At 46.4% G+C, this 7,714-nt stretch overlaps 1 protein-coding gene across 2 annotated transcripts in view; it reads right to left on the minus strand.

Annotated features, from left to right (window-relative positions):
- Positions 1 to 7,714, minus strand: part of HACE1 (HECT domain and ankyrin repeat containing E3 ubiquitin protein ligase 1) — an 83,071-nt gene that overhangs the window by 3,373 nt on the left and 71,984 nt on the right. The gene's annotated exons all lie outside the window — the stretch shown is intronic.

A 7,714-nucleotide genomic window follows, 5' to 3' on the forward strand; every position in this document is an offset into this window, starting at 1 on the left:
AGGCCTTTTAGTTTGTCTGTTGCTAACCGAATATGTTGCTTCTCAAGAGGTTAAACATTTAAAACCAGGACACTCGGCATGCCACACTTCAAAATCCTGGTGCCAGCAGAGACCTCAGTAATTCATATTTGCCCAGGAAGAAACCAATATGAACTTTTCAACTATTATCTAAAATAGTCAAAAGATGCCAACTGGCAAAATGCACTAAATTAACACTAATATATACAATAAAGTTGATATCCAAGAGAAATGCACAGCAATATGGATACTGGGATTGCTCCCGAATATGGGCATTCAAGGTCACACGTGATCCCAACAGAAACTGCAGGCCGAAAGATGTTCATTTTCAGAATGCGAGCTGCTTACCGAATTAAGAGTGCAGTATACATATGGACAAGCACCTGAATTTCCAGTCTGCAACAGCCAAACAGAAAAGCAGACAAAGGGCCCTGCCACAGAATTTAGACCAGGACTGTCACAGAAATGAAAGGGTACCAAGCAGGCCAGGAACCAACCACCCACCTTTTGTTGAATGCATTCACCTGGAGATTTCTGCACAAATCTGGGAAACTCAGATGTTACAGAACTTATGAAAAGCACCATATAAAAATGCCTTTTCTAATGTATTTAACACTACTCTGTTTTATACATGCTGAAATCATCATGAGTTAGGTTTTCATGACACCTAAGAGAACACAAAATTGCAAGGGGGAAAAGACAGTTAAGATAATGCTTAAAAGACTTCAAAGAAACAGTAATGCCACCATCATAAATGTATTTGTTTTACTCGATCCATTAAATTAATTTTATGGTCCTTGGTTGGAAAAAAGAATATTTGATTTTTCAGTGAAGTGGCACTAAAGGTATATTCAGGCTGGAATGAGAAGAATGAAAAGATATCATGTAAATTCTGAATACAGAGTACCAACCAACACATGCAGAACCTTAACACACATTAAGGAAAATGCAAAGCATTCAGTTGAAAAAAAAAATGTTAAAGAGTTTGTTTACAGGCATGCTTTATAAATACAGAATTATACTTCAGTACTCATTTCCACTTTACATATTCTGACAAATACAGATACTTTTCACTAACAGATCATAGAAAAGTAGGGTTGAAAGGGACCTCAGGAGGACATCTAGTCCAACCCCCTGCCCAAAGCTGGACTAACCACAACTAGATCATCCCAGCCAAGGTTTTGTCTAGCCAAGTCTTAAAAACCTCCAAGGATGGAGCTTCCACCACCGCTCTGGGTAACCTGTTCCAGTGCTTTACTACCCTCCTAGTGAGAAAATTCTTCCTAACATCTAACCTGAACTTCCCTCGCTGCAACTTGAGATTTGTCACCACTGAGAACAGTCTAGCTTCATCTTCTTTCGAACCCCTCTTCAGGTAATTGAAGGTTGTTATTAAATCCTCTCTGTCTTCTCTTCTCTACACTAAAGCACAGTTCCCTCAACCTCTCCTCATAAGTCATGTGCCCCAGCCCCCTCACCACTTACACTGCCCTCCGCTGGACTCTCTCCAATTTGTTCACATTCTTTCTGTAGTGGGGGGCCCAATACTGAACACAGTACTCCAGATGTGGCCTCACCCATGCTGAACAGAGGGGAAGAATCACTTCCTCTGCCCTACTGGCAACACTCCTACATGTCACAACCCAAGGGTGTGATTTTGTTTGTGCGCGCTTCGGCACTGCTAAATTATTTCCCGCCAAGAGGAACTTTCTTTGCAAGGTGCATTTCTTAGCTGCAAAGAGAAAACCCCAGTGCAAAGGAGTTCCCTCCACCCGCATGCAAATTTGTGTCCCACTATTGGCCAGTTCTAAATTATTCCCACGTGGCGGCTGGCAATTGGCTTGCTAGCCGTATAAGAGGCTTGAGCGGTTTCCGCCCAAGTTGGAGAACTCCGAGGAGAACCCCGCAAGGGAGGACTCCACAACCATCTGGAGGAGGAAAACTTCACGTCTCGTGAAGATCTCTAAGCGCTGCGGAGCCTATCGAACCCAGCGTGTACCTTAAGGCGGCTACAGGGGTCTGATCAACCTCTGGCCTCCCCCCGTCGCCGAACGATCCCTCGACGAACCCCTTTCCTGTGCGCAAGTTCCACAGAGCCTAGCAAACTTCGTGTGAGTGTATCCAGAGCTCTCTGCTTCGAGTTGTTTTCTTCGGTTGACGCAACGGGCTCACGTGTTTAGAGCCTTCAACCAAATTGGGCTAGAGGTTCGCGTGGAAGGAACTCTTGTCCGCCTCTCTTCTTTTCTGTCTGTAACCGCAACCCAAGCAAGTTTTCCTGCTTGCACCGCGACCATCTTCAGTGTAAGTAAAATAATCTTTAATCAACTGCTAAGCGTCCGTGCCTAATTCTAGCCCGCCGGCCTGCATTCCCCAACCCGGCGTGTCCGGGCTGCTGGCCACAGCCTGCCACGCGCCTCTGAGGGCTTCGGACCGCTCCCGGCCCACACACTACAAATGCAGCCTAGTATGTCATTAGCCTTCTTGGCAATGCGGGCACACTGCTGGCTCATATTACTGTCCACTGCAACCCCCAGGTCATTTTTTGCAGACCTGCTAGAGCTGCTGCCCAGCCAGTCAGCCCCAGCCTATACTGTGCATGGGATTGTTCCATCCTAAGTGCAGGACTTTGCACTTGTCCCTGTTGAACCTCATGAGATTTCTTTTGGTCCAATCCTCCAATATGTCTAGGTCTCTCTGAGTGCTAGCCCTACCCTCCAGCATATCTACTACTCCCCCCAGCTTAGTCTCATAGGCAAACTTGCAGAGGGTACACTCTATGCCATCTTCCAGGTCATTCTAGAAGACAACATTGAACAAAACCGGCCCCAGAACCAACCCATGGTGCACTCTACTTGATACTGGCTGCCACCTGGACATCAAGCCATTGACTACTACCCTCTGAGCCCAATGCTCCAACCAGTTTTCTATCCACCCTAGAGTCCATTCATCCAGTCTGTACTTCCTTAGCTTGCCAGCGAGAATGTTGTGGGAGACCATATCAAAAGCCTAGCTAAAATCAAGGTAAAATCAAGACATCCACCAGTCCCCACACCCACACAGCCAGTCATCTTATTAGTGAAGGCAATCAGGCAGGGGTGTGTGAAATGGGCCAAATTCAATTTGGATTCAGATTCAGCTCAAATCAGGGCTGAATCATTGATTCAGATCAGTCCCTGATTCGATTAGGCCGAATCCGAATCTTTGATGCCAATTCGGAGAATCAGCAGTTCAGACATAGAACCAGCTTAAAATCTTTTTTCTACATACCTCATGGAACCAGGCATGGCTCGTGAATGCTGCGATGCTGAGACAAATGGAGTGTCCCACGGGAGTGCAGTGGGGCCCCCCGCATGCTCAGCAGCAAACCCGGAAATACTTCTGGTCCACTTCCGGATCCTCTGGGGAGCCTGCGGGCACCCCCTGCACCCTCCTCGGCTCGGTGATCGGCTGAGGGGGGGACCCCGGGTGCCCCCCCCAGACCCAGAAGGCACCAGTCACCAAGCCTGGGGGACACAGGGCCCCCCCCACACACACTCCCCAGCAGACGTGGAAGTGGACCAGAAGTGTTTCTGGTCCACTTCCGGGTCTGCTACTGAGCATGCTGGGGAGCCACCCACGCTCCTGTGGGACACTCCATCCGCCCCAGCATCACAGCATTCATGAGCCACCTGCTACCTTGAGGTATGTAGAAAAAACATTGAAAGCTGTGTCTGTGTCTGAATATCTGAATCTTTCCGAATCAATTCAGAGGGTTCAGATTTGATTCAGAGAGATTAAAGGGTCTCCTGATTCAATTCAGATTCGGCCACCAAATCAGGCCAAATCTCCACTGAATCAAACCTGCGACTGAAGCTTTGTACAGCCCTACAATCAGGTTGGTCAGGCATGACTTGTCCTTGGTGAATCCATGTCGACTGTTCCAAAAAAACCTTCTTCTCCTCCAAGTGCTTAGAAATGGATTCCTTGAGGATCTGCTCCATGATTTTTCCAGGGACTGAGGTGAGGCTGACTGATCTGTAGTTTCCTGGATCCGCCTTTTTCCCTTTCTTCAATACGGGCACTTTTCCAATAATCTGAGAATCTTCTAATCGCCATGAGTTTTCAGAGATGATGGCCAGTGGCTCTGCAATCACATCAGCCAACCCCCTCAGCACCCTGGGTGCATCCCATCCAGCCCCACGGACTTGTACACATTCAGCTTTTCTAAATAGTCCCTAACCTGTTCTTTTGCCAGTGTTGGCTGCTCACCTCCTCCGCAAACTGTGCTGCCCAGTGCAGTAGTCTGGAAGCTGACCTTACCTGTGAAAACCAAGGTGAAAAAGGCACCAAGCACTTCAGCCTTTTCTGCCTCCTCTATCACAAAGTTGCCTCCCCCATTCAGTAAGGGACCCACACTTTCCCTGATCCTCCTCTTGCCATGGACATACTTGTAGAAACTTATAGATCTCAACCCAGCTCTATTTTTGGGGCTAAGAGAACCAGATTTCCAGGGATGTCACTGCAGTTACATGTGTACATGCAATGGATTTACATGTATGTGCTCATAGCTACATGCAAATGTAGAGGATGAAGTAGTTTGAAAAACTATAATGCTCAAAGTAACAGATCTATTCCTAACTGAAAAACAAAAAACTTCTCTGCCATGAGATACAGCTGAGGTAAAACTTCAGTCAAAACTAGATGCATTAGAGGCGATAAGCAACAATAATTTAATTCATTTCTACCAAGTTCCAGTACAGAGCTTTAAAAGGTACCGATGAAAAGAATGCAATTCCTGTTGCAAACAGCATATATCAGTATGTTCACACATGAGTCTCATGCAAGATACTCAAAGAATCTTGCTGAGGGTCAACAGTTCATTAAGAATGCTCTGAACGAAGCGGATCCCTGTAACAGGGAGCCAAAATGCTCTTGTTACTTCGAGAGAGAAACAACAGCAGATACAGCTCAGGCACCTGAACAGGGACTGGCTGCAAGAAGGAAGGTAACAAGGAAACACTGCTGCCTAGGCAGCGAGCTTCTCATTTAGGTTAAAGGGCACACCTGCAGCCAGCCAAGGGAAGCCTCATGACTGGAAGGCAGCAGGGGTTAGGGAGCATATAAGCCTGGACAGGCAGTCTGGCCCTGAAGACTGCAGAGGAAAGAGTTCCTGCAGAATAGTGCCTAGCTGACTGCTGAAGTGCCCTGGAAATTCAAGTAAGGTGCTGGAGGCAAGCAGAGGATTATGACCCAGGGCAGGGGGGTTAAGTTTGATTATATAACTGGTGGGCTAAGGGTTTTAGTTACAGCAACTGTTTGTTTTCATTTTGGAATTTATACCAGCAGATTAAATTGGGACTATCAGGGGTGGAGGAGGTCCCAGTAGCACCCAAGCAGGGCAGAGATAGGACTGGGGGCAGGGGGTGCAGCACCTAAGCAGGGCAGAGATGGGGCTGAGGGGAGGGGGCCCAGCACCCAAGCAGGGAAGAGATGGGGCCAGGGGGAAGCGCCTGAGCAGGCCAGAGATACTGAGGCCAAGGGCCCTGAGCCAAAGCAGGTGTGACAAGGGCTAGAAGGCCCAGAAAAAGGGAAGGAGCAGAAACCAGGAAAGCCAAGGTCCCAACAAGGAAAATGAAAGGACAGCACCATCTGTGAGGCATGGACATGGCTGCAGCGGAGGATGAAGGCTACAAAAATTTGCCCTTGAAGCACTTAATGTGCTAGAGCAGAGCTTGTTAGTGGACGAGGGCTCACTCTGGGACCCCTGGGCAGCCTCCCTTTTCCAAGTTAAATAATTACACCAGGGCATGGCAGGCAAGAAGGGGACGGGAGGTACTCAGAGAGCCAGGGTGAAGCAGATGCTGCGTGGCTAGCAGGGGGCATCATGGCCATCCCTAGGGCCCAGCGCTTGCTACAATCCAACTTTGAACGTATTTTGGTGACGTGTTCTGTGGAGTGTTTGAAACATGACCCTGTAACTTAAAAGAACTTTGTCTGCCATCTGGACTGAGAAATAGCAAACTGAACTAAGATAAGAAAGCAGATTTCCTTAAGAAGCTGAGAAACCAAGTCATGAAAAAGTACAGTTAAAATTACATTACCCAATTCTGCAAGCCTTGGAGAAATAGATCAAAATTCACATATAAACTCAAACTGCTATGTTCTTCAGGGACAAAATTCTTAACAGATTAGAAGTCGGAGGCAAAGCCATTCTGGTATTTTGTTCGTACTGTGAAATTATCTGCTACAAGAAAAAGGGTGGCCAAAAACCTCTATGCCATTTCTTGCTCATTAAAGTAAAAGAAAAGAAAAAATTGCCAAATTTTGCCATTCCCAAAATGAGAGAAAAGACAGAAAGAAAGGAACGAGTAGAATAAATTTTATCCACTCCAAAAAAGAGCAACAAGAGAGAAAAATTAAATCTACAAAGACCACATTATTTTGTAATAAAATTTTATACTGCCATATCGTGCAAATAGGCATATGGAAATCCTGACTGACTCTCTAATTCATGCTGTTCATAATGGCAAGCATGGCTAAGTAAGCCCATCTTGAATATGGGTAAAGAAAAACAGCTTTTAAGACGATGAGAACCAGAAGTTGGGACAGACATCTTGGAAGGATAACCTTTAGAACTGCCTAGCTTGATGATAAATTCTAAGGCTTAACTTTATGTTGCTTTATGCTTATTTTAAATGCCAATCAAAGAAACAATTTAAGAAGAAAGATGAGTTTGGGCACTCAAGTGTGTTATGGGCTGGAGCAGCATAATGACTATGCCCATTCAGGTATGGATTCACATGCATATTTTCAAAGCTTTCAGATACATCAGTAAATCGGTGCAGAATTGAGTATCTATGATAGCCAGATAACTATTCAGTCAATATCAAAAACCTCTTGTTGTAACAAGTTCTAAAAGAAAAAAAAAAATGAAAAAAATAAAATTATTTGTTTTGTGACTTGATCTTCAAACTTAGCCTTGTTAAATAACTGGAACTAAAGATTAACTACAGATAACATAGGAGAGAGTAGTGAAATCACAGCAGTAAGCGAGTACCAAAACACACCATATTTACTCATATCCAAGATGTGGTTTCTTCCCCATTCAGCATGGGGGGAAAAAAGCCCTTCATCTTTGGATTCAAATACAAGGTGGGAGGAGGGGAAACCGAGGGCTGCTGCAGCTCCGACTCTTGCCCCAAGCCTGCATCAGGGTCAGTCAGAGCCACAGCAGACACCTGCTCCCTCTAACCTCCGCCCCACTACTCAGGATTAGTTTGGCTCCAGCTCCATTATTTCCCAGAGCGTGGAACTCTGTTCCCTGCCTGGACAAACAGCAGTGGCACCCCTGGGATGCTGCTGAGTGGCTGGGCCACATTTCTGTGCGCTCCATGACCCAGGAGTGAACGGAGTCAGAGCTCAGCCATGCCAGAGGCTGTGGGGTGGTAGATAGTGGTGCAGAAGCTGCCAGGAGCAGGCAAGCTGCAGGGCAAAGAAATGGGGGGAGGGGCAGAGAGCCACCTGATCCCCCCTCTACCCACTTGTCCCTCTGCTTTCCCAACTGTAGAAGTGGGGGGAACAATTTTAAGATGACCCTTCAATAATTAGATTCTATACCTGCAAATTATAACAAACTTGGACATTTTCCCATCAGCATGGCTGGAAATATAAAGAATCTAATGGGGGGGGGGGGGGGGGGGCGAGTTATATACGCGGA

This window comes from Alligator sinensis, unplaced genomic scaffold (assembly GCF_000455745.1).
Source record: "Alligator sinensis unplaced genomic scaffold, ASM45574v1 scaffold313_1, whole genome shotgun sequence".
Classification (NCBI taxonomy): domain Eukaryota; kingdom Metazoa; phylum Chordata; order Crocodylia; family Alligatoridae; genus Alligator; species Alligator sinensis.